At 54.3% G+C, this 26,956-nt stretch overlaps 1 protein-coding gene and 1 long non-coding RNA gene across 2 annotated transcripts in view; one reads left to right on the top strand and one right to left on the bottom strand.

The window, feature by feature from the left end:
* Positions 1–10,798: 10,798 nt before the first annotated feature.
* Positions 10,799–26,956, top strand: part of LOC106864743 (potassium inwardly rectifying channel subfamily J member 12) — a 34,247-nt gene continuing 18,089 nt past the window's right edge. The window contains exon 1 of the mRNA XM_088174276.1: positions 10,799–11,396. The gene's annotated coding sequence lies outside the window, so the exon portion shown is untranslated. The remainder of the gene's footprint in view (positions 11,397–26,956) is intronic.
* Positions 11,180–14,632, bottom strand: LOC148221876 (uncharacterized). The gene is made up of 3 exons (XR_015807177.1): positions 14,231–14,632; positions 12,524–12,579; positions 11,180–11,512 (listed from the first exon to the last, which is right to left on the bottom strand). It is a non-coding gene; the product is annotated as an uncharacterized LOC148221876 (long non-coding RNA).

The following is a 26,956-nucleotide window of genomic DNA, read 5'->3' on the forward strand; positions in this document are numbered from 1 at the left end:
AATATTTGACCTACATCTTGTTGAGTACCAGCAAGGTCAGATGGAGCTGTGCTTCTTCCCAAAACTTCTTCCCGAAGGAATTTTCTTGTTGCAGTTACTTCTGTTGGAACAGGCTGCTACTGAATATAAAGGGAAGGGCTCAGGGTCCGGATTGGTGGAGCTGTGTGAGGGCTGACCCCCTCAGCAGGGATTTTGGGGGTGCTGGGAGTTTCCGAGGGTGAGTTGGAGATCATCTCTACAGCACAAACACCCCATAATATTTACAGGACTCTTCCCAGAACCACGGCAGAGAACAAGCATCTCCTTTTGTTCCTGAGATTGTACGTGCTGAGAATCCTTGTCCAAACAAATGAGCGAGTTTTTCTTCCAGCAAACATCACAGATCTCTCCCCCCCTTTTTTTTTTTTTTTTTTTAATTTTTTTTTTCTCTCCTCCTTTTCACGTGTTGTTCGCTCTGTTCTGCAAACAATGTTCTTTTTAAGGCAGGGCAGAAAACTCAGTGTGTGTCCAGAGCACGATGTGACGGCAGGAGCCGGCGATGTCCGCTTGGCAGGGACGTAAAGAGGAAGTCTTTTATAAAGCTCCTCTCATCCCAAAGCAAGGGGAGGGGGAACAAAAACAAAGCCCCCCCAGTACTGCTGGATTTTGGATGGTTTGCTCACAGCTGGGGCTACAGGGACAGTAGTCAGAGGGTTCTGAGGTCAGGCACAAACCCTCCTTGGATTCGAATGGTGATGAGTGGCTGTAACAGGGCTGGAGGAAAACTCTCAATTTGCTGCTTTGGGCTGTGGGTTGTTGATTGTTTCTCCAAAATCCACTTGTATAGTTAGCATTCCAGAGCAACCTGAGGAAGATGTTTTGGGCTGTTGTTTGAGTTGTAACAGGGATCCTTTGTTGTGTCTGGGTCCAGCAGCTCTGCCTGTACTCCTACCCTTGGAAAAGTGTCTGCTCTGAGCCTACCTGCTGCAGGCAGGGCTGCTCAGACACCAGCTTGCTGCCAATCTAAGGGAGTTTGGAGTTCCTACCTCCTGAAGCTGAGCAGGGGAGGCTGTTGGCATATGCTAAACAAGCCTGGAGGTGATTGCAGTCCCTTGGGTGTGATCACAGGGGAGGGCTGTGCAAAATCCCTGTGACTGGTCTGGGACTTTCTGCTGGCTCCAACACTGTAAAATCCCGATGCTCCTTCCCCTGCCTGCTAAGCAGGTGCTCCAGGATGCTGTCTCAGAGCAGGAGAAGCCCAGGCCATCGTTGGTCCATTGATGCTCAAACCAGAGCCCAAAAACCGAGTGGATCCTCACCTCCCAATGAAACCCTGACCCTGAGATTTTACCTGTTGGACCCAAGAACATGAACTTTAACCAAGAGACTCAAGTAACAGGTTTATCTAACAGGAGCAGTGACAGATTTTGGCAGAAGAAAACTTAGAAAACTGAAACCAACAGGTTTGCAGAAACCCCCATGGTCTGTCATCCCGTATGGAAGTTACTCACCCATTTTTTCCATGCTGAGGGGTATCCCATCCTTTATTTTTCTTCAGTGTGGTGATACTCCTCAAAAGGTGTGGGGCTGGGGTGAGAAATTCCCAATTACTGCTGGGGACTCACCTTAGTGAAGGTCATTGATGCTGTTGGCAGTTTCCCTGCCTGCCCTGGTCCTGCCTGGCTTCCCTTGCCTCCCCAGGATCGCTCCAGGTGGGATTTGATAGCTTGTCTTTATTGAGTCGTGCTGTCCTTGGAGTCTGATAGCAAGAATTTCTTGCAGAGCCATAAATGTCTTCAGGGCTACCAGTCTGTGAGCCAGCAGGGAGCAGGGAATTGCTGAGTTTGGGTAAACTTGTCATTAGAGAGAAAATAGTTCTTCAGGTTCCTCCCTGAGCAATACATGACTTAAAAATAAACCCTCAAAACAACAACAACAAAAAAGAAAAAAACCTCTTCAAAAACATACACCTCAGCATGGCTCAAAAGAAAAAGAACATCTTTTTTCTCATTCAACAAATTTTCCTGCAACCTGTCCCTGATTTTCTTTGGGAAATGAACTTCTGGCTAAACCTATTCAATCTCACAAAGCATTTCAATTTTGACAAGAGTGCATATTCTGGAGGAACGTGGTTTCATCAGAGTTTCTCCAGCCAGCTCTAATCCCAAATGCCTCGCTGTGACTAAACCTCATTTCTATGTTAAGTACTTGAGCTTGCCTGTAAGGACCAGGTAAAAACTCAATCAGTCGAGTAGCCTCCCTGCAGCTGCCTTGTTAAACAGTGGGCTTTTAAAACTTTTCTCCTTTTTATCTTAATGGAGAAGAAGTGGAAGACCCCCTGGGGAGAGGCACAGTTTGATCCCCGATAAACCAAGCCAGTAATTTACACTGGAACCTTGCTGACATCCAGGGAGGTGTGAGGGCTTGGGGGTCGCTTGGGACTGGGCTCTGGGAAGGTTTTGCTGCTTTGTTTTTTATCATCCAGCATCCAGAATGGAGGAGAAGAGAGGAAGAAAAAAGGAATTCTTAAGAAGCATCTTTGTTGGGAAGCACGAAGTGCTGGCATAGCAGGCAGTGCCCTCCTGCTGGCTGCAGTCCTTAGGGAAGGACATGCATAACTTCTGCCCTGCCATGGGCATTTACAGCAGGTGACAGCCAAATTTCCATCCCAGTGGCACTGGATGTGAGGCATGGGCTGCTCTAGCAGCGGGAGGAGTTTCCTGTCCTCCCAGAGTCCTGGATCACACCTTCCCTGGGCATTCCACCTCACCTGTGAGATGATTCTTGCTTTGGCATCCCCATGTGAGGTGTATGTGCCACCTGTGCATTGCAGAGGGGTGAGGCCCTTTCTGAAAAGGAAGGGTTTAGGAAGCTCCTCAGCAGCTCCATGTGGGAATCACCCCTCCTGTGCAGTCTCTGGGAGCTGCTGCATTGGAGCATCCCAGAGCAGCAGGTATCACCTGATGGGATCTGTTGTGCCACCCCCACATCCCAAATGGAATTCCCTGGCTCACCCCACAGGGACAAACACCCCAGAAAAAGGGAAAGAGCATTTCCTCACCCCTTCAGGAGCTGCCTGCCCTCGGCTTTGCTGGGTGCTGTGGCTCTGATCTGGAGCGTGCCAGCAGCTGCGTGCGCTCGGCACTGGCACTGCAGAGCCTGGCACCCATCCCAAACTCATGCAGAGCTCAGGAATTACATGTGATTGCACAAAATGGGGGAGAGAAACAACTGGGGAGATCACCGTGCTTTACCTTGGCTTTTGGAAATGTGAAGTTTTCAGGAAGAGTCAGAATGTTCTGTTTTGGAAATTAATTTTTTTTTTCAATTGCCTCTTCTGCTTTGGAAAATGTCTTTTAAATGGTCTAAAGGAGAACTGTGATTTACAAATGAGTTCAACAACCTGCTGGGGAGTTGGTTCCTTTTGAATTGAACAAACCACTTCGAGGCTCATGGAAAAAACCCTTTATAATTTAGTCTTTCACTTAAAAATAATTTGTTTCTATATAAGTGTATAGTTTTATTTTGCTCCACAACCCAAACAATAGCTCAACCTTTCATGTGCCTGGCCCTGGGCACTACTGAACCTCTATTTTCTACGACTCCACGTTTCAGAAACCCGTCATAGGCAGGTGATCCCAAAATGCAGCTCTGTTCCAGACTGGCCTCTTGGCTTCCCTGGCACAGCCCTGGTGTTTGGTGCAGGTCTTGCTCGTGGCTTTGAGCAGAGGGTGAAAACTGGAGGGGGTTTGCCAGTGTTGAGTGTTTCTTCACTCTATAAATTACAAGCACTTGACTCTGGCGCCTGCAGCTGCCACTTAGTGCTGCGTGCTTGGGGACAGGACTTGAGCAATCCTGAAGGTTTTACCTTTATTGCCACCCCCAGATCCGAGCTGTCACAGGCAGCTGCTGGCCAGACCCCTTTGCCCTTTCCCAAACCCTGGGAGCTGCCAGCAAAGGGCAAAGAGGCCTTGCCAAGAGCAGGAGAGCACAAATATTTGTACATATGTTCCCCTCTGCAGCAACAGAGTCCCAAATTCTCTGCCTGCTTCTCTTTCCCTCTCCATCCCCGGGCTGGTGGTGGCAGGGCTGGCTCAGCCTGGAGCTCCAGGGCTGATGGAGAAGCTGCTGCTGCTGATTCTGCAGGGATGAATTTAACCTTGCTCGGTGCCCAGGACCGCCCCGGGAGGTGCAGTAACGCTGGGGCTGCTTTATTTAGCAGCGGGGGCGGGTGTGAAATGCCTCTTGTGAAAGACGGGGCGGGTTTTCAGTGGCTGCAGTGTTTGTGACCTGTCAAAGAGGAGCAGGAGGCTGGGGAGGGTCGTGTCCTGTCTGCTCCCTCTGCCTCCTGCTGTCTGTGCCTCCGAGCATCCTCCAGCTGATGTCTGAGCCCACCGAGCTCGCGTGTGACCTGGTTTAGGCACAGAGGGGATGTCCCATGGATGGGCAAATCCCCCAAGGCTGCTGCTGACAGCTAAAGGCAATAGTGAGGCTCGAGGCCGCTTATTTGGGATTTTCTTTGGCCCAAACCACTGTGGGTAAATCCTCTGAAGGTGTGAGCCCAGAGAGAGAGGGAGGAAACAGTATCTGCCAGCACAGCCCTCAGCATTGGTTTCACCTCCCTGAGCAGCCTGGAGTGAGTGAAGATGCCTCAGTGCTGAAGATGCTCACAGGTTATCCATCCTCTGCATCCTGCTAGTGCCCCAGCCCAGCTGGTTTTACCCCCAGCTCTGTCCATCCATGGGCTCTCTCCAACCTCCCAACTCCAGTTGTCTCCAGAAGGCTGCTCAGGACAAAGGAATGTCTCTCTCTCTCTCTCTCTCTCATGTCTCTGGCAGTGCTGGGAAATTTGAGGGCTAACCTGCCCCTGGGGAGACTGAGACAAGAAATTTCCCATGTGGTGGGAGCTGAGCACTGGCAGAGTCTCCTGGCTTGGTGTGATGTGTCCATCACTGAAGGGACTCATGGTCCAGCCCGCTGTGGCTGGGCTGGAAGCCCTGGCCCTGGAGGAAAGGCTGTTGGGCTCTTCCCAGCTCTGCACTCAGCTACCAAAGTCCTGGAGGACAGATAGTTTGGGGACAGAAGCGATTTGTCATTTTCACCCCTTCTTCTGTCTTTTTTTTTGCCCCTGGGGATGGGCAATTCTTCTCCACACACGAGGGCTTTTCCTGGAGTCTCCTCTGGCAAATCTGTGAGATGGGACCAAGGGGGTCTGACAGGTCCATGATGGGGAAAACTCATCAGGCCCCCTCTTGTGCCTCTGTGCAGGAGGGAATGGCTGTGTGGCATGGCTGGACTGGCTCAGCCCCAGGCCAGAGGTGCTTACATAAGATATTTACTGTGTGCCCCAAGACTGCCTTGGGAAGAAGCCAGCGTGCTGATTAGGTGACGTCTGCCCTGGCCTGGGTGGATTTGGCCTCGCAGCATCTGCTGCCTGTGCTGGTGGTCTCGGAGGCTCTGCCCTCAGGTCATTTATGTAAGAAGCCAGTTGGGCTCTCTGGCTGCAGCCAAACCTCTGGGTCGAGTGAGGTGCCTGTCTGAGCCCTGGGGTGTCCAGTCTGAGTTCTGCTGTGAGCAGCCATCGGTCAGCTCATCACTGCTGCTTTTTCCTCCTCCCTTCCTGAAATTATCCACCCTTTGGATGAGGGAGAGGGGAGCTGAGAGCTGGTTGTGGAGTGAGGAGAGCTGAAAGGGCTCCATGGTTTCTCCTGACTGCTGGGAGCCCCCAGGGCTGCTGCCCTTTGCTGTTCCTTTTGGAGCATCTCATGGTAAAAAGCCAAAGCTGTGCTCATCATAACTGGCCCAGGTCATGGAGCTGGCACTGGGGTTGTGCACAAAGTCTAGGAATTCCCATCTGCTGCCCCAAATCCTCCCCCCAAACACTGCAGGCCATGACAGCAGCAGATAAGCTTCTTTCCTCCTGCTTTACCACGTTTTTTCCAGTAAGGAACCCAGACTGATGGAGTCTCTGGCCTGGCCTTGGAATGGTGGCATGCTGGAGGTGCATGGTTTTCCCAAACTGTTTTTGCTCTTCACTTGAGGATAAGGAGCAGGCTCCCACCTCTGGCCATGATGAAATGCACTGACCAAGGTCTCCTCAGGTGTTTGTCCATGGGCTGGACCTCTCTGTGTGCAGCAGGGTGGGGTCAGTACCTTTCAACTCTTAAAAAGTGTATCATGACCAGCTGGGAAATCCTCTGGGGTTGTGCAGGGAGGGGCATGTTTTCTGGAGGATATGGCTGTTTGGAGCAGCACTGCTCATGGTGGAGCAAGGCTGAGCCATCCTGAGGTGAGCTGTGTGCACATGAAGAAGAGAAGGGGAGGAAGAATCAGAGGAGGATGCTGGGGAGTGACATTCCCTCGGGACCCTGCTGAAACAAGCTCTAATGGGTGAAATTAAGCTGAGTAGAATGGGAAAATTTCCTAAGATATGGTAGAGCCTCCCAAGGGACACGGTGCTATCCCAGCAGCACGGTCCCCAGGGCAAACACAGGGGAGTGAGGGGTGGGAGCAAAGCTGGCAATGGGATCTGTGTCCCTGCCATGGGGCAGTGCTTGGGTTTGCAGTGAGCCCGAGCCTGTGCTGTGGCACCAGTGCTGGGATGCGACGGGGGATAGTGCCAGTGTCCGTGTTGTGGCTGGGGCTGGGATCCAGCTGGAAGCTGGATGGAGCAGTCCTTCATTAGCAAAATCTGCAGAGTTTCACTGGCTACAAGTGGCATTTCATTTTGTCAACTGGCAGAAATACAAATGTCTTTTTTTTTTTTTTTTCCCCTGTGCTAGCCATTCTGGGGAGAAATGGCTCACCTGCTCCATGGCTTTTCATGGAACAGATTATTGCTCCTGGCTGATGGTTCCTCAGGCCCAATCCTGCCTTTGCTTTTCTTTCCTGGGTGAAAGGATACAAAGGTGCTGAGCTGAGAGAGCCAGAATTGCTGGGCATGATGCAACCAACCTATGGAGAGCTGCTCCACATCCCTGCATGGCAATGGCCAATTCTTGTCCCCATCAGCAGTTTCTGGTCCCCAGGACTTTGCTCATAGTGCCAAAAAAGCACCACAATCAAAAGATCTCAGTTGCTGTGCTCCTCCTGCCGGCAGTCGGGCTCCTTCCCTGCCCTCCCTCCCTCCTGGTCTTGCTGAAGCACAGCCAGAAACCAGAGGTGCACAGGGATGTGCGTTCCTCTGTTTCCAGATAAATCCGCGGCAGTGTCACAGTTCACTGCTCCTCATGCCCTGGGGTCAGCAACCCTGAGCTCTTTTGGTTGTGCTGTGCCAGCACAGCCCTCGAGATGCTCTGGACACGGAAGGTAGGTCTGAGCATCCCTCTCTCCATCATCCAACTGCTCCTGGACATCCTTGACTGCTCTCCCAGGCTGAGATCCCCTGGTAACACAATTATCTTTTCTTCTACACAGGGCTATCACCCTGCTTTCTCCCCTGTCACAACCTGTGTGATGGCTCTAGGGGCAAGAGCGATGCCCACAAACCCGGGCCATCCTCCCGTGTGTCTGCTGCATCCCCTGGCCCCTTGTCTTCCCAAATCCCACCAGGACTTGGCCCTCTGCATCCCTTTGCTGGCCAGCAGCACGGCCTGGCAGAGCCGGCGTTCCCTCTGCCAGTGCCCGGAGCAGACGGTGGAGCCGGCTGGACCCTTCCCCACGGCCACTCTGAGGGCAGGGTGGGCTGGCTGGGCAGGGGACATGGGAGCCAGCTCGGCCAGAGCGTCAGGGCCAGGCGTGTCCATGGCAAAGCTCACGGCTATTTTTAACCTGGATGGATGAGAGCTGATTTCCTGAGCTGGCTCGTGTGGCTCCCACTGCTCAATGGACTGGGGGGGGGACATGTTTGGGTCAGCAGATCGCAATCCTGAGCCTGTAAATGGCCTTTTGTAGGAGCAGAAATGGGAAGGGAGTGGGGTGCCGGGAGAGAGGAGCTGGTGTTCCATGGGGATGTCCTACAGTGGTGTCATGGTTCGGTGTGGTTTGAGTTCTGTATGTCCTGCTGGGCTTTGCATCCCTCAGCCTTGGGGCTTTCTCAGCTTGTATTTCCAAGTCTCAGTTATCACACTGGGCCCTACGATGAGGCTCCAAGCCTATTTCCCCCAGCACCCCACCTTCCTCCTGCTGCAAAACCCATTGGAGCAATTGGGTGAGATGCCCATGGGAGCAAACCCCTGCCCTGCAGGATTTGTGAACATCCTTGCACCTTCTGGGGCTTGGCAAAACCCAGTTTGCTTGAAATCCCACCCTCTGCAGCTGCTCGGTTTTTGGAAGGACTGCAGGATGGTGGCTGTGTCCCCACGGTGTGCGGGACGGGGTGGTGGCACCCGATCCGAGCAGCCCGGTGCCATCGGGAGGACGGGTGACTTAGCACGTTTCCCCATCCCCGCTCCCCCGCACCTCCCCCTCGGCCTGTTCCTCTGGGAGCCCTGACATTAATGCAGCGGGAGTGGGGGATTTATGGACGGCAGCCCTCCAATCGGGCCATCCGTCTTGATTAAATTAGCCCTAATGGCTCGGTGCTGACTCGCTCCTGGCCCCGCGCAGCCGCGCTGCGGGAGCTCGCAGGGGGCTCGACCCCGCCGGGAGCACCCCTCCTTTCACCCCCTCGTCCCCCTTCCTTCACTTGGACAATTCCTAAAAGAGTGGCCACACATGGCCTGGGACATCCTGGCTGGGGCTGTTCCCTGGCTGGGAGCCCACGGGACGTGGGGGGTCCCCAGAGCTGCGCTCCTGTGCTGACAGAAGGGGACAGCGAGCTTCTCCCCAGCCCTGCTGGGAAAACATGGGGAACTTAAGCCCAAAAGCAGAGGGAATCTGGGGCTTACCGGGATGGATCAATTTGCATTTCCTGGAGCAAACTGGGGAGGGAGGGATAAGCCACCAGCATGGGCAGGTGATGGGAACACCAACCTGGCCAGTTGTGACTGCCCAGCTCCCCTCAGCCCTCCCAGCCAGCCCCAGTCTTGGACTGGGGACGCTGAAGCTGCTCCCCTCACCCCAGTGGGTGCCCCTGGTCCATGGCCAGTCTCCCACCCCAGCTCAGCAGCCAATCTTTCTTCTGTTTTTAAAAGGAGTGAAAGGAACTCTGGTCTGGCACCTGTGGCTGGGCATCGGGGCAGGGAGGTGTTTGGGAAGTGTTCCATGGGCATGGTGGGGTGACAGCAGAGGAGGCATCAGGGAGGAGCAAGCTGGGATGTGGGGGCTGGCTGACAGACAGAAAGGAGCAGTGTTTTGGGGTCAGCTTGTCCCTTGCTCAAAACCACCATGCCCAGTGTGTGAGGGTACCCTCTGATCTGCAAATCCCAAATCCCTGCTGTTAACTGAGTATCCGTCAGGGCTGGGGCAAGGCCCTGCGGTGCTTTTCATCCTGGGATTTTGGTGTTGGTTAAAATTCAGTGTTTCTGAGGTTTGTGGGATGGGGTGAGACAGGACAAGCCAATGTGGAAAAGAGAGTGGAAGCAGCACTGGGAGCATTGCCCTGAGGTGCTCTGGTGTCTGGGGTGTTTGGGAGCAGTGAGGGAACAAAGCTCCATCTCCGGAGAGTCACTGCTCCAGGATGCTGTCAAAGGGGAGAGGGAGGAATTTCTGGTCCCAAAGGTGTGGTGGGAGACAAGGAAAAGTGAGGAAGAGGCTGGCAAAGGGCAGGGGAGGAGGCAACCTCTTCATGTGCTGTGTTCTGGGGGGCTTTATGGTTTCTCTGTGACCTGCCAGCTCGTGACAGCCACGCTGAGCAGCATCGCTGGTGAGGCTGGAGGTCTCCTGGCTGTGATTTCTTTTTTTTTTTCCAACAAAGCCCTGTGAATCCCCAAAAAAGGAGCAGGCAGCAGCCCTGGGATCTCGCGGGTGACCGAGTGTGGAGGAAGTGTAGCAAAAATTACAGACGGTGGCTGGTTTGCATCTCCCTCTGGCTGGGAGCCAGCCGAGGTTGTGAGCCCACTGCAGCATCCCTGTGCCTCCCGGTCCCCTCTGCGGGGGAAAGGCTGCCAGAGCAAGGTTTCACTTTGACCCTCTCCAAAAAGGCCTCGCTATTATAAGGATAGTGTGACCTGGAGACACCCAAAGCCTCCCAAATAGCTTAAAATAATGCTCACCACCAAAGAAACAAACTTGGACTCCAGTCAACCTTTTTAAAAAAAAATAAAAAATAATCCCCGCCTGCAATAAAAAGAAGTGGCTCCAATTCTCAGCCCTCCCTCTACCCCCATCTCCTCTCCACACACGCAGCCCCCTGCCCCTTAACCCAGCCCAAAGTGAAGCCTTCAGGGACGCTGTCCCACCATCGATTTTTCATGGAAGGTGCGCAGGAAGGACGGTGATGGTCTGCGGGGCCACTGCCCCCCGAGCGCAGCCGCCGGCTCGGGGGAGCTGAGATGGATCCATCGGGAAAGAAGGATTGTTCCTTCCCTCTTCTGTGGCTGCCGGAGCCGCGGCCGGGATAGAAAAAGCAAGCGGAAGCCATCAAGGTAGAGGAGAGGAAGCGAGGAAGAAGAAGAAGAACAAGAAGAAGAAGAAGAAGGGCCGAAGGGCTGGGGCGAAGCAGCCATTAGGAAAGTGCTGATGCAGAGGTTCCCTCGTGTCTACGGGCAGAGTTGGAGGAGTTGCTGTTCGCGGACAAAGGCAGCAGGAGGGAGTGGAGCTTTGTAGAAGCCGGAGCCTGTCTCACTGGGTGTCTGTGTTTCATTCCCTGTCAAAAGCCTGGGAGCTGGGGGGGAAAAAAAGCAGGGAAGCGGCGAGCTGCAGCGCTCGCTCAGGATCAGATAGCAAGAAAACCAATAGCGGCGAGAAAAAAAAAAAAAAAAAAAAAAAAAAAAGAGAGAGAAAACCAACCCACATCAACCAACCAACCCACCCACCCTCCACGCTGAGGCTGGAACAGGCAGGTCCCTGCCAACTCCACAGCACGCAGCAAGCAGGGAAGAAGGGAAGAAGTCCACCCTCCCCGGGCAGGAGCGGAGTTGAGCCCGAAGGATATTTGATGACACTTTGGCAACGATGGGTCCCCCAGCATCTTCCAGAGCCCATTTGAGGGTGAAGGCTCTGAAAGCGCAGAGGGAGTTTGAAGCTAAATTCACCTGAGTCTGGATCTCTTGGTCGCTGGGATTTATCTATTTTTCTTTTTTTTCTCCACGAGGAAGCAGAACCAAGAAAAAAAAGCGTGTTTGCCTGTTTGTTTTTTTTTTTTTTTTAATCTCCCTCCTTTTTTTTTTTTTAATTTTTATTTTTATTTTTTTTTTCTTTTGGAAGAAGATATTTTTTTTTCTCCCTGTGGTTGGAATGGAGGGGTTGGGTCTGTGCCTAAGAAGCAGCAGCCGAACGTCGGTCCTGGGAGAAACCCGAGTGGATGTGGGGTCCCCTGCCAGCTAACTCTCCAGGAGCTGCAGCCCCACGGCCGGAGGGGCTGGATGCAGTGAGAGGTAAGTGCCGGCTCCGGTGCCTGCCCACCACGGCTCCTCCAGCTCCGTCTTAATCCCAAGTCAGAGGCAAAAACAGCAGTCTCATAGTGAGTCAATCACTTCCACCTATTGCAGCCCTAATGGAGAAATAAGACGGGGAAGTTTCGCAGCGGCGGCTCCACGGGGAAAGTTCCCCTTCACCCCCGTGCCCCAAATTGTTTTTGGGGAGGGGGATGTTTTGCCAAGCGGCATCACCGTGCCAATGCCATGGGCCCTCTCCCTGCCCAGCCAGCACTCAGGCTTTGCTGCTGCTTTTTGGGCTTCTCTCTGCTCCTGCTCCCCTCTGGAGCCAGCTCGCTTCCTCACCCAAAAAAAAACTTTTGCACACCGGTTGTTTTGGGCAATGCCCAGGCGGGGTTGTGCCCCTCGATGCCCACACAGGGATGTTCACAGGTCGGTGCGACACACACCCTGCTGACCCTCTTATCCCGGGCACCCCGGGCCCTGCCGGGGGGACTCGCTTGGGGCGAGCCCGGGAGCTGCGGGGCTGGGGGGGCTTCCAAGGCAAACTGCAAAGCGCAGGGAAAAAGCCGAGCGAGGCAACCACGGCAGCAGCAGCAGCAGCAGCAGCAGCAGCAGCAGCAGCAGCAGCATAATTGCATCACTGTAATAGTATCGGCGCTGAGCACGAGCCAGGCGAGTAAAATTCTCCAGAAAATGAGCTGTACTAAAGTGCCTCCAGTTAGCAGCACCTGCACGCCTTCACTGGCTGCTCGAGGCCGTTTGTATTTTTAGAAGTCTCCCTTAATTATAGAGCAAAGAGTGTGAGAGGGAAAATGGTGTGTATTTAGCAACACTCCCGGACAGTTTTGCAGTGAATATGAGCACAAAAATCACCAAATAGGGTTTTATTTTCTTCCCCCCTTGCACTTGTGATTTTGAACCACCTGTTTTGCTGTGGTGTCAGCAAACGAGGGCTGGGTTTTTTTCTTTCCTGTTCTTAGAAAGCGTGGCGTGACTTTGCCCGTGAAAAAGATGGGAAGCGGTGCCACTGCCTTCCCTTTGCACCCCAAACCAACCCAAATTTCTGAGACCTTCCCATTCCCATCCCGGGGGTGACAGAACACTGGTGGGGACAGGGGACTCACATGTTGGTGCCAGGTCTTCTGCAAGCAGCAAAGAGCTGGGGATGTTTTACAGGTCACTGTGAAAAAAAATTCACAGCAAGCCCTGCAACAACTCATTTTGCTTCTTCCCCTCATCCCCTTCTCTGCAAAACTTTCCAGGGCCTTTTGTTTGGAACAGCAGGTGAAATTCCCTTTGTGTGAGCACAGAGCAGTGAAGCCACCAGAAAATAATGAAAACAAGACTAAAAAAAAAATTTAAAAAATAAATTAAAAATCCTTGCCTGCTCTTTTGAGGCCTGTAATAACAGCGAGCATTCCCGTCCATGCCAGATAAGCTTAATAAAGCTCCGGCTTTGCTGGGGAAGGCACCGTGAAGGCCACTTTAGTTCTTGCCTCTGATCCAAAACACACTTTGAAATCCTGTGTTTCCTCTGCTGCTCTTTACCCAAAAGAGTTGCTTTACCATTGAAGCCCAAGTAGTTTTCTCCTTAGCCCTGGAATGACCCGGGGGGGTTTATGGCAAGTCCCTTGGGAGTAGCTGGGGTGGGATTTTGGTGTTGCCAAAATTTTGGTGGTGCCGTGGTGCTCTGTGGTTTTCCGCGGTGCTCACAGTGGGGTTTTCCCCTCTCCCTGCTGGCTGGGGCAGCTCCAGCAGCAGAGCAGCAGGAGCCGTTCCTGCTGCGGATAAACTTCAGAGGAGCTGTCGGGGGAACTGCACTGCCAGCTGAAAGCCGGCATTTCCACCCCATTCCCATCTGCTTTTAGGGGCTTTTAGGGTGTGAGAGACACGGGAGCCTCTCCCAACCTCTGTGCAGGGGGAAGGAGGCTGGGTTGGCAGTTTTGGGGGTGCTGTCTCCAGGAAGAGTGGGAGCGCTGTCCCTGTGGGGGGTTACAGGAGGGACAGTTGTGTCCTGCTCTCCTGTCACCGCTCGGATGTGTGGCCCTTGGAGGGGGCTCCTTATGTAAGCAGTGATGGCAGCGCCGTGCCCCGGCCGTGCCACCCTGCTCTGCCACTGCCAGGCCCTGCCTGGCCTCGGCCACCTCACTGAGTCCCCGTCCTGAGGGTCCCCTCTTGGTGCAGGTGCTGCTGTATCACTGTGGGAAGGAGCATAATCCCCCATCAGGGCAAACAGCTCCAAACCCAGGGGTCTGCCTGTGGTTTTTGCAGAGTTCATGGCTGCACCCTTCCCAGCGCTGGCTCTGGCATCCCCAGCCCTAGGGATGTGGCACCAGGCTCAAGCCCCTGTCTAGGTTTTTTTGCACCCCTAAAGTCCAGCCAGGTTTGGGCTTGGCAGCGCAGGGCAAGGGCTGGCTCACATGGATGAGGAGGGAGAAATTGTCCTCTGGGTGTGGGGACACTGGGTGGCAAAGGACCTGTGTCCCTGTCCCAGATCATGAGCCTGTCCCTCCATCCCCCTGTGGGCCCCTGAGCGCCCAGTGCATACCCAGCCACCTGCCCTGAACCTGGTGTGCCCGAAATGGAGGAAAGGACAGAGAAAAAAACAGCATTAAGGGTCTTGGGAAGCCCCTGTGCCCCAGGGAGTGGAGCACGATGGGTGTCTTGTCACTCCAGCTCCACTCCAGCTTGAGGTGGAAGGGAGAAAGGTGGGAGTGTGGTGGCAGGTGGCAGGGGGTGTCCCAGTGCTGCTCTCCACAGCTCTGGGTGACTGTGGGCTTGTCACCTCACAGGAATGTGCCCCTCTTTCACCATTCCTGACTTGTTCCTACCTTGCTCCCTTGTTCCAGCTTGGTCCTCCAGCCCCGGCTTGATCCCAGTTCCCAGCTCGCTCCCCCGTTCCCGGTTTGCAGCGAGGCAGGGCTGCCGGTGGGCGATGGATTTCTTGCAAAGCTCTTTAAGATTCCCCTGTTGGACTTTTGAAGCATCTGGTATCACTATCTCAGTGTCATTATGAATTAATTAACATTAATTTCCTGCTCTGGTATCTCCCATTGCTAGGACCTTTAGTCTGGGCTTTTCTCCCCCCTGAAATCAGCGAACAGAAATGGCCAGATCCAGACTGTGCCTGACAGAAAGGCAGAGAGAAGTCACTTCACTGTGGGGTCGTGGGCTCCCCATCCCTGTCCCCATCCCTGTCCCCATCCCGCACCAAGGCAGGGGATGCTGCCGGCATCCCAGTGGTCTGTTAGCGAGGATAAGGCTGATCCTGGGGGAGCCCCGGTGCTGCCAGCACTGCCTGCCCACTCGCTGTGCCCCCGGCACGGGGGATGGCTGTTTTGGGGATGGGTGATGCGGGTGATGCCGGCTGTGCCATCCCTCACCTCCATTTCCCCGCAGGGCTGCGGGGCAGGTGATGCCGGGGCTGTCCCGCAGGGGAAGGATCTTCCCTTCAGCTCTGGGAAACCCTGATGGTGGCTCCCCAGCTTGTGCTGGAGGCACCAGGGATGTTTTGGCTGGGATGCTGTTCCAGGGACGCTGATCCCAAGGAGGCTGATCTCAGGGATGCTGTCACAGGGATACTGGCCCTAGGAAGGCTGTCCTTAGGGATACTGTCCCTCCAGATTTGTAAGGATGGGGATGTGGATGTAGCAGGGATCAGGGCTGGATCTTTTGCCCTGGCCGTGTTCATCCTGCTCCATGAATCACCCCGAGGGAGGCACAGGCCGGGAATCACAGCCTGCCCACCTGGCTCCTTCCCTGAGCTCTCACCTGCACGAGTGAGCCCTGGAGAGTCCAGAAGGACTCAGTGGGACGTGGGAGCAACACCCGCTGCCTCCCAGCCCCATCCCACCCCACCGCTTACCCCATTCCCTGCCCCACAGCGTCACAACCATCCTGTCCCCCCACTGCCACCCCTGTGCCACCACCGCGTGCCCCCCATGGCAAAGCCACTCAGCACCCCAAGTGCCACCCCAGCTCCCCCTGCAGCCCTCGTAGTGTGGGCTGAGCTGGTGGGGTTTTCCCCCAAGCTCCACAAGCCCCGTGGCTGGGGCGGGGTGGGGGTGGCAGCCCCGGGGGGGGGCCGGGGGATAACCCCGGTGTCCTACATCCCCAGAGCTGGCTCGGGCTTACATAACGTCCGTGCTGCAGTGTCTGCTCTGCTCAGCGCCAGTGCCACCGGCAGAGCTGCAGCGCCGAGCCCATCTCCCTGGATATTTGCTTTTTGGGGACAGGAGGGAGGGAGGGGGACACCTGCGGGGTAGCTGAGCTTCAGGGAGTGGCCGGGACCTGGAGGAGGTGGTTGGTTGGGCATGAGGTTGAGGTGTCTGGCCCCAGCCCCTTCTATCAGTGACCTTGGGGGCCAGAATTCCCCCTGGGTGGCAGCACCCTGTGGAAGGAAGGGTTGGGGATGGGAACAGCAGAGAGGGCCCTGCCTTGGTCCTGCACCCCCTGCTACCCATGGTCCTGCTTCTATCCTCTGGGAGAGCACTGTGCAGGTGGGGAAACTGAGGCAGGAGGCTGTGACATCCCATGGGGAGCAGGTACCAGGAACCCTCTGGATGGGGAGGGGATGGGGAATTGCCAGCTCCTCAGAGAACCCTGGGTGTGAGATGCTGCAGCTCAGCCCAAGCTCTGCCCCCAGAGCTGGTGTCCCCACTCAGGGCTGGCACATGGGCACAGGGACCTGCTGGCACTCGGGGAAGCCTGACAGGGAGGTGCAGCTCTAGAGTGTGTGTGACATGACGTGGGGCACGGAGGGACATCAGGCTGGCTGCAGCACCCTTCGTGACCCCAGCCTGAGTTCCCAGGGAGCCACAGAGTGGCGGAGCAGGGAGCTGTGGGAAGAGACCTCACTGCCAGGCTGTGCTAAGGTGGGGGACCAGTGTGTCACCAGTGTGTCACCGTGCCTGGCCACTCCCAAGTGCCAGGGTGCACCTGGGATTTGACCCAGCCCTGGCAGCCCGAGGGCTGTGGGTGGGCTCAGGGTGCTGACAGCAGCCCAGGGGCTCCGGGTGGTACTGCTGGAGGTCTTTCTCCATCTGAAATGTCATCACAGTCCCACTCCAGCACAGCTCTGCTCCGGCACAGCTCACTGAGAGCAGGAGGAGGGTTTGTGTCCCAGTGGTCACCTGGTGGGGACCTGGTGGGTCCCTGGCCCATCCTGCTCATGCAGGGCATTCAGTGCCCCCAGCAGCTGGACTGTGCCTCCCTGGTGCCTCTTGGCCAGTGCTGAGATGGGGACAATGCCACCACCTGTGAATGCCATCTGCCCACAGGGATGCCTGGCAGGGCAGCATGGATGTCACTGCAGGGCTGTGGGAAAACCCAGTGGGATCCCAGTGTGCAATATGTGCTATCACCCACCAGTGAGAGCCAGGGTGCCCCCAGGAACCGAGTCAGTGAGACCACCCTTTTCTCTCCTCCTTTGCCCCTCGTTGCCAGGCTCAGCTGGCATTTCTGCCAGGGTTTGGTGGGATGGAGCCCAGCCACCCTCAGCACTCTGCTGAGCCTGGTGCTCTCATGGGCATCCTGCTGTGCTTGGCACAGGGACCCTGCACCCTCATGCTGGGGGGAACCAAGGACGCCAGTGAGCTCATCCCTCCTGCCTGGGCTGGGAAAATCATTGCATTGTGCTCCCTGCAAGAGGCTCAAAGGCCTTTGGTTCCCTTTAGGACACGGCTGGAAAGGAGCCACCAAAACAAATGCCAGGAAAAATAAGCCTTCAGTAGTGGCTACTTTCTTCATGAGATCTGAATGTGGATCCCTCACCTTAGGGAGCCCTTTGGGGAACCCCAGTGCTTGGGCTGTAGGGATAAAAACTCACCCCAACACAGACCCTTCATTTCTGCCAAATTCCGACCGTTGGATGGTTCAAATGTTCGAGAAAAGTCTCTGGATCGTGCTGCCTTTGTCTCTGCAGCAGCACATTGGAGCCCTGGCATAACCCCCTGGAGGGTTGGGACACCTGGCATGGTGGGATCCTGCTCCCCAACCAGGGTGGGATCTGGCAGTGAGGCTCTCAGCTGGGCTGAGAACACCCTCCAGCTCGTTACACACACGGGCCAGCTAATCTCCATCTGACAGCGAGTCCATCCTTCCCACCGTGCTGAAGGCTGGAATGACAGTGTGGTTAAAGGGGCTGATGAATTAAGTGCATCTTATAAATACATCAGATATTAAAATTCCCCGTGTAATTACAGTGCAATGGATTATTGTGTGGTGCTGAAGGGGAAGCAATTCAGCGGAGCAAAGGAATTACAGGGAGAGAAGAGAGGCAGTGAAGTGTAATTGCACCCAGCTCTGCTCTGCTGGGGGTAGAGCAGGGGCTGCTTTGGAGCTGGCAGTGGAACGAGGTTGAATGGCCCCAGAGCTCTGCTGGCATCCAGGGCTTGTCTGGGACACTGCAGGGATTGGGGAAATTGAGTTGGGACCTGCAGAGTTTTATGGAGGGGAGTGAAGAGGGCTTTGCTCTGCTCCAATCCATTGTTCTCCCAGGGAGGAAGGCATCCTGCTCTCAGTCTGCCTCTGGCCACACAGATCCACAAGCTTTGGCCATTGCTCACTCCAGCATCTCACTGCTCACTCCAGCATCCCACTGCTCCAGTGCTCCCCTGTGTGACCTGCAGTCAGTGCTTGAGCAGATCTAAGACAAGCAAATATCCTTTCCTTTCCTTTCCTTTCCTTTCCTTTTCCTTTCCTTTCCTTTCCTTTCTTTCCTTTCCTTTTTCCTTTCCTTTTTTCCTTTCCTTTCCTTTCCTTTCCCTTTCCTTTCCTCTTCCTTTCCTTACCTTTCCTTTCCCCTTTTTCCTTTCCTTTCCTTTCCTCCTTTCCTTTCTCCTTTCTTTCCTTTTTTCCTTTCCTTTCCTTTCCTTTCCTTTCCTTTCCTTTCCTTTCCTTTCCTTTCCTTTCCTTTCCTTTCCTTTCCTTTCCTTTTCCTTTCCTTTCTTTCCTTTCCTTTCCTTTTCCTTTCCTTTCCTTTCCTTTCCTTTCCTTTCCTTTCCTTTCCTTTTTTCTCTTCCTCCTCTCATCTTTTTTCCCCTTCTGTTTTTTTTTCTGCTTTTCCTTTTCTCTCCCCTTTTCCCTTTCATGCTCCATGTTCCCAGCCCCCCAGGCAGCTGCAGGTGTGTGGGGTCCAGGTGTCCAGGTGACCAAACAGGCCACGCCATCATTCACACCCTCACTCCTCCTTGTTTTCCGGCATTGGTGGCACAGGGGGATTTTTTTTTTGTGTGCTTTCAGCCCAGGGAGGGTCCTGCAAGGGACCCTGTGGTCAGAGTGCCCCCAGCACGATTTGGCTGCAGAGCTGCCGGAGCAAAGGCTTTGCCTTAATGAGCTGGTGCTGGTTTGCTCGTTAATGATGTGGAGCGGCGCCATCGCCAGACAATTACGGAGTGTTGTCCCAGGCTCTAACAGAGAGAGCCGGGTGTGGGATGCTGTAGGATGCTGTGGGATGCTGTGGGATGCTGTGGGATGCTGTGGGATGCTTTGGAATGCTATGGGATGCTGTGGGATGCTGTGGGATGCTTTGGGATGCTATGGGATGCTGTGGGATGTATGGGATGCTGTAGGATGCTGTGGGATGCTAGGGGATGCTGTAGGATGCTGTGGGATGCTATGGGATGCTGTAGGATGCTTTGGGATGATTTGGGATGCTGTGAGATGCTTTGGAATGCTGTGGGATGCTGTGGGATGCTGTAGGATGCTTTGGGATGCTGTGAGATGCTTTGGAATGCTGTGGGATGCTATGGGATGCTGTGGGATGCTGTGGGATGCTGTGGGATGCTGTGGGATGCCACGTGTGTGGGCACAGAGCGGGGCTGCACCTCGGCACCCACCTGGGAGCACCAGTGACCCACCCCACCACCCACAGCGCTGCCTCCTCCCCACCCAGAAGAGTCACACAGGACATTGTCCCCATAGTGTCCCCACACTTGGTGAGGACACGAGGCCATGTGACGCCTGCCTTCGCTTGTGCAATGGCGTTTGTTCACTAATTAGCACAATCTGGCAACCCACACCGTTCTCCTAGTCATTAATTATTATTAATTATTTGTTATGCAAATAGGGTTGAGGAGCACAGCGCTGAAGGCAGCACAAACACAAACAGTCCCGGGCCCAGGTGTTTATGTAACCACGCCTGGAGCCATCCAGGCTCCATGCGCTGGCCCCTGCCTGGGGTCCCCTCGAGCTGGGGACATGCTGATGGCATCAATGGCAATCGGTGTTGCAGGGCTGGTGCTGGAAGGGACTGCAGGAGTGGTGGATGCGGGCTGTAATGGGGAAAACGGTGCTTTTCAGCATCCTGGGGGATGAAGGTGGTGGGATGACCCAAGGGTGGAAGGGGTGTGTCGGTGATGGGTGGCTGAGGAAGGTGCTGCTGGCAGAGGTGGGAAAGGTGATTGCTGTGTTCTGTGAGTGCTGAGGATGTCCTGTCCTACTCTTTTCCCTGTGGCCCATCCCTAGGAATGGTGTCTGGGGAGAAGTTTCACCCAAGCTGTTTCAATAGGTGGCAGCTTCCTGTCTCCATCCCCCCAGCTGGATGGTGGATGGGGCTGGGACCCACAGTGCATCCCTCCCAGTCCACTGCCTGGTGCTGATGGGCCATTATTTTGGTGCTCCCCACCTTCCCCTTCCCCTCCATCTGGGGCTCTCTGCTCCATCCATGGCTCCCTTCCCTTTGCATGCCTCTGATCTCACCATCAACCCCAAATCACATCCCCGTGTCACAGAGCAATAGCACCAGTGGCACCGTGCCACAGGGACGCGGGCTGGCAGCAGCAGGGCCCTACCCAAGCCCAGCTTGAGCAATGGGAAAGGGAACTGAGAAAAAAATTAAAGAGAGGAAAGAATTAATAAGGATCCTGCCTCAACCACAATGGCTTTGTTTCAGGAGAGCTGATACCACACGCTGGCTAACGCTGCTCCTCAGAGGGTTTCGGGAAGCAGAGAGGTTTTGGCCATGCCCAGGTGCAGATCTGGTGTGCTGTGAGTGTGGTCTTGAATGTCAGCCACTGATATTCCCTGGTGTCCTGCTGCTGTCCCCAGCCAAGCACTGCACTATGAGGCCGCTGTTGGCATCAAGCAGAACCCTGGAAAAGTGGAGATTTGGGGGAAGAAAAGTGTCCTCACGAGGCACTGCCCATCCTGCTGGGTGCTGCTCTGGAGCCATGCCCTGGGACATGGGACATCCTGGAAACTGGAGGGCTGCTGGCTCCTGCTGCACAGGGAATCACCCCATTTACTGTGTATAGTTCACCCTGACTACCCTGAGCACAGAACAACCTCTGTGTTTCTAACAATCCCCTCTTCCAAACACCAAGCTCCATGTGGGTCACCTGTACATCCTTGTATATCCCTGTAAGTCCCTCCCCAGCCCTGGTGTTATTTGATTTTTGCACTTCCTAGGTCCCCCAGTCACGGCCCCATAAGGCTCTCTCCATCCCGGGGTACTTGCCCTTTAGTGGAACATTTCTTTAGAGGTATTCCCAACAGGGATGGGAGAGGAGCAGCACTTTGCTAAAGCTGTGCTCAGAGCTGCAGCGATGTCCCGACAAAGCTTTCCCTTTATTCCTGTGCCTGATGTCCATGGGGATCTCAGCCTCTTTTCTTCCTTCTCCGCTGCAGGAATCAGCTCTGGCTGCTGCCAGGGTTATCTCCATCCTCCAGCTTGCAGCACGCTCTGCTGCTTCCCCGTCCCTCCGAGGGCTGGGGCTCGACCCCGACCGGGCAGCACCTGCTCCTGCAGCGGAGCACCAGGGCTTTATTCTCCCATTGCCAATATAAGCTGGGAGATAAAATCAGGAGAAAAACCGGGGACTTGTGGAAGTTCCCTGCCTGCCGCTTGGGCACTGGTGCGTGCTCTCTGCCCCATCCTGATCCCAAGCCCGAGCCGGGGGCTGCAGGGAGGGCTAAAGCCAGATGCCCGTTCCTAATAAAGCTCGGCTCCCGCCGTGAGCCGCGCTCAGCCTCGCCCGCTCCAGATGATAACGGCGGGGAAGCCGCCGCCGGCCGGACCTCGTGGTACATGTGAAAAGCAGCTGAAGGTGAAAGGACCTTGCATCTGTGCACCGGCCCTGATTTATGGCATAAGGATGCTCTAAGGAGCGTTTTGCCCCCGTGGGGGGCTCGGGGGGCTGCGGGGGGCCGGAGGCGCAGGCGGAGCGCAGCAGGAAGGAAGCGCTCGGAGAGGACACAGCCAGCACTGCGTGCACGTCCTTACATGTGTGCTATTTTCAGCTTGACGGGGAGCAGGCCAAGTTCTCCAACAGATTGAGTTGGGAGCTGAAATCCTCCTCTCCTCCTCCCCGCTGCCCAGCACCCACTGCCTGCAGGCACGGCGGGTCCGAGTGTGCCCCGGGCACCCCGTTCTGCTCCGCGCAGTCCGTGTTCCCATCCGGAGCTCTCTCCCCGCTCTCTCTGCCGGTGGTGCCACTGCCTCACCTCGTAGCAAGGCCACAGGATCTGACCCTGCTGTGGCTGCAGCTTCTCCCTTCCCCACCTTGGGCTGGTCCAGACACCGCCACCAGCATCCTCCCAAACTCAACCCCATCCCATCACGGATCTTCAGCATCACCTGCTTTTGGCTTTGCTCACACACATTCCCGCCTGCTCCGTCCTTGCTTTCCCAAGCAGAAAATATCCCTACTCTGCTCCTTGTTCCTTTTCCCAAATTTCCACTTCCTCACCCCTACTACTGTGACCCCCCCCCCTAGAAGTGCAGCCATGTCCTTGCCCTGTTTGAAATGCAGGAAAGAAACCCATGTGCAACTTACTGTCTCGGCACCCTGTAATCATTTTGTCAGCCAAAAAACACTTTTGTCAAACCCCCACAGGCAAACCGGGAGGGGATGGATTGGGGAGAAGCATCTCACACCACTCCCTGCTTTTTTCCCCCCTTTTCCCATCCGGGGTTTTGCTTTATGGGTGAGACAAGCATTGGATTTTTCTGTCCTCTCCCTCTCCACGTGTTTCAGCAACTGTCCAGAGAGAGCAAAAGGAATAAGGGAAATGTTGCAGGAGAGCAGCAAGGCTGGAGAAAATGTATTGCCAGAGGCTGGGTCTGCTCAACAAAGTGCAATTACGCAATGGGAGGAGAATGTTGATTGACCAGAGAGGGGTTTCCAACCAGGACTAATGGAGCCCCAGGCTTGGTCACCTGGGATGGCCCCAAAGTATCCTTGGCCCCTTTCAGGTGCTGGGGGTTCATTAAATGGCTCCTTCTGTCCAGCACATGAGCTGCTCCGAGGGGTTTTACAGTGGGTTTGCTCCATGCTGAAAGCAACAAACTCAATGACAGCGGCTGCCTGGCCCAATCCTGGGAGCCCAAACCTTTTTCTAGGGCCAAGTCCCTAAAGGAGGCAGGATTGTCCTCAATGTCAGTTCTTCCACTGTGGCTTCAGGAGGGGTGTCCCTTTCTCAGCCCCTTCAGCTTCTGTGCTGAGTGGCTGGGGTCACAGCAGCAGCTGACAGCAGCCCTTTCCTCCAGGAAAAGGGTGGAGGCAGTTGGAGTCAGCATTTCATACGGCCTTGAGGACAGATGGGCTTCCCAGGGACAGGCAGACGGTGTGCGGGGGGGACAGGCTCTACTCCAAGTGTGGGGACCTCTGTTGGGGTTCCACAGCCTGGGAATGTGGCTCTCCCTTCCCTGCTTTTCTTTCGGCTGGCACTGCCCGAGCACTGGGGTGAGCTGCCTTTGCCAGCCCGCGTCACATGAGCACCACGGGGAGTTTGCACAGAGCACATCCCTTCTCCCTAACCTTTCCACTAATGAGGAAACAAATTCCTGGGATGGCTGCAGCGCTGGACGGTCGGAGCCGTCACAGCCTGACAGCCCCATGGCTCTGCCTATGGCCCCATCGTCCTTTCCCACATCCTCAGTGGTTTGGGGTGCAAAGAGGAGCTGGGAATGGGTTGCTCCAAGGAAATTTCCTGTCCAGGATGGCACCATTGACTGGAAAGATGATGCACCACAAAGCAAAGCTCTCATCCAGCCCCGCCTACCGAACAGGCGGTCATTAACTCTGCGTGAAGTGTTTGCAGGTCTCCAACACAGAAAAAAAATATAAAAAAACCCCCAGAACCCACTTGCAAATGCTGCTCATCTAATTAGGGTACCAGGAAAGGCTCATCCATCCTTATGTGTCCGGCGTGTCCTCAAACACACACGTGAAATCCGGGCCATCAAACACTCGGAGCCGGCGTCGCAGCGAGACGCTCCCGTCCGGAGACAGGTCTTTAAATCATCCCCGAGCTCTGGGAAAACTGCAGACAGCTCGAGAGCAGAAAATGAAAAGGCAAAACGTTGCTCCTGGAGCTCTTGCCCTGAATTATTTGCTCAGCTTTAATAATAAGTTACACACAAGCCAAAGTGAAGCTGCTCACATGGTTTGATGGGCAAAACCAGTCCGGTGGATGCTGCGGAGCAGTGCCTGGTCCCTTGGTCCTCCAGCCTTTGGGAACTGAAGCACTCTGGGAAGATGGGTTGGGAAAAGAGGAAAAAAAAATCCCCTCTTTAATGGGCTTTTGTGCAGTATGCAGGTGTGGGAGCTGGGATTGAAGCTTTTTCATTGATTGTCCTGGAGCTGGAGGGGACAGTGGTGGTGGGGATGATGTTGCTCTGTCTCCTCTTTGCTGGCCCTGTTGCTCCCATGGGTGAATAACTGGCAGGCACCAGCAGGGAAAACTCTGTTCCCCTGCCTTATTCTAGGCTAGTTTGACTAAATCTGGCTTGTTTAGGATGAATCACTCCAGCACTGCTGGTTGTGACCTGCTGGCCACTGTGCTTGCTGAGCTTCTGCAATTCCTCTTTTATTGGTGAAAATGAGAAGTTGCTTTTTCTGCCCTTTTCTCTGGGATCACAGATTGCAAATAATGATTGCCTTAAACACAGGCTATTTCCCAGCTTGCTGGGAATGGGATTGCTGGGTGTTCAGTGCTGGTGGCACCAGGAGCCAGACCAGCTCTGTGTTAACACGGTCCAACAAGCATCTTCACTTAACTCTCTGTAATTTAACTCTCCTTAATTTAACTCTCCCCTTTCTCAACTTTATCTTTTCTAATGGAGCAGAGTGGATGAGGTCTTGCCACGAGCCATGTGCTGCATCCTGCACACAGGGCTCTGGGTTGGTTTCCATGAGTTTCTCAAGGAAAGGCTGGATCCTGCTCTGTTGAGCTGCAATGGATCCCATTTTCTCTTGTGCCTGATTCTATGGGATCACATGGAGCACAAGGAGCTCACACTGAGTGCCTGTAGGTGAACACATCTCCCTGGATTTATTGGTTTCTGCCTGCTGCTTTTTCTCCCGTTTCCTTTCCATGGGATTATTTATAACCAGGCCAACTCTGCTCCCACCCTCCTCTCCCTCCAACATCCCCAGGTGTTGCCTTGAGGAGGCAGGTAGCTTGTTCCCAATGAAAGATGCTGTCAAGAATTAGCTCAAGGGCCCAGGTAGAAAACTTCCTGCAAGAACAACGTGCTGCAGGAATTGTGCTGAACCAGCCAAACTGGGTGGTTTCAGGGGATCAACCAGGACTGTGCTGAGATGATCTCACCCTCTTGCTTCCAGCCTGATCCCATTGCTTGTGTAACTCAAACATGTTTTGTAGGGAAAAATCTAACCTGGTGATCCTTCTCCCTCTGGGCTAAGCCAGGAACCTGATTTTGGTGTTTCTGGTAATAGCAAAATGTAAATTCTCCTCCACAGCTTCCTCTCTTTGTGACTCCCATAAGAGCCCTGAGGATTCTGCTGATGCCAAGTCATGTCCCTGAGACAGCAGCAGGTCTGGGCACATGGTTAAAGGTGTAGATGAGGCACCTGGGGACATGGATTAGTGGTGGCCATGGCAGTGCTGGCTTAACAGTTGGGCTGGGTGATCTTAGAGACCTTTTCCAGCCCTGATGATTCTGTGTGATGCAGAAAGGCAGGGAGGTCTCCAGGAACCCAAAGAGTGCCTCCACAATCCACCTTGGGTCTGTCAGGACCCAGCAACCTTTCCCCCAAATGGAAAATGTGCATTTGGGGGAAAAAACCCCAACAAAACACATGAAAAAAATCAGTAGCTGCGATGCCATCTGTGCCTGCAGTGTGGCACAGCGGGGACAAGCTGTGCCCAGACTGCTGAGCACCTATGCCAGGGAGCTGAAAGAGGTGGCACGAGCCTTCCTCCTCATTTTCTCCCCCTGGGAGAGGAATGTCCTGTTTCTCTTGGGAACAACATATCTCCTTGGCATCTCTCTCTGTAGAAGCTTTGATTTCTTTTCCAACTGCTGCTCTCTAGCCTCAACAGCACGTCTTAGATATTTTTTTCTCCCACCGGTCCCCTGTTGATCCCAGGGGAAAGGCTGGTTGGAAACTTCTCCAGCAGCCCTGGCCAGAGGCGATGGAGGGCTGGGGGCAGCAAGTTGGCAGTTCATTTGTTTTCTTCGATGGGGTTTCAAAAAAAGTGATGGGCTGATGAGTTTGGAGTCTCAGGGGGGCAATTTCCCTGGCAGCATCCAAGTTGTGTCACCTCTCTGCTTGCCTCTGTGACGACAGTGTTGATTTGAATTCTTCCAACTTAAGACTGATTTAAATGATGGTGAAGTTGGGGGGTGGCGTGTGGGAGTAGAGCACTGAGCGCTATTCTTTTTCGGTTGTCATATGCCTCCATAAAGACTCCTGCCTTGGGGATTTGCATAGATCCCTGGTCCAGATTGTGCTGCAAAACCCACCGGTGGTCCTCAAAGCTATGGCAACGCTTCTGTGCTGGCTCCCGAGGCAGATGAAGCTGGGAAGTTTAGGTGTGTTTGCAAGTGTCATGCCAGGATTGTTCTTTTTTGGGTTTGGGGGATGCAGACAGGGCTTGGAGTGCAGCTGGGAGATCCCCCTGCCCTCCTGACCGACAGTGTTCCCCTTCCTCTGCAGCCCCATCCCCTGGGGAATGTCTGATTGCATTTTTATTCTATGATTTCCTATTCTATGATTTCCTATTCTATTCTATTCTATTCTATTCTATTCTATTCTATTCTATTCTATTCTATTCTATTCTATTCTATTCCATTCCATTCCATTCCATTCCATTCCATTCCATTCCATTCCATTCCATTCTCCTCAGCATGTTCTGCTTTGCTGAGCGCTTCCAGCCTCGCACTCCAAACCACTTGAATTTGATGGCAAGATGGTGAGGTCAGGAAAAAAACCCAACATTCTCAATGTTTTTGTGAAAAATAGGTGTTTGGGTAATGACCTCATGGGGAGGGAGGCTGCAGAGTGAGCCAGTCTCCTACCAGTGAAACCACAGGAGGCGAACGAGTGGGATTGTGCAAATGTCCCAGCCACAGGGAAAGCTTAATTCAGTGGTTGTAATAGCTGAGGACACGCACATCTGTAGGGAAGCAGGCTCCCTTCCTCGCGCTGCTCCCAGAAGGGCTTGTTTGTTTAATTTTATCTCGCCGAGAAAATTATAAAAGGAAAAAAAAAAAAAAAAAAAAAAAAAAAAGACAACCACCACTCTGTGGTTTTACTCAGCTGCAGCACAAAACCACCCCAGCGGAGCCTGGAGAGCGCCGGGAGCGA

Source organism: Sturnus vulgaris, chromosome 16 (genome assembly GCF_052056855.1).
Source record: "Sturnus vulgaris isolate bStuVul1 chromosome 16, bStuVul1.hap1, whole genome shotgun sequence".
Classification (NCBI taxonomy): domain Eukaryota; kingdom Metazoa; phylum Chordata; class Aves; order Passeriformes; family Sturnidae; genus Sturnus; species Sturnus vulgaris.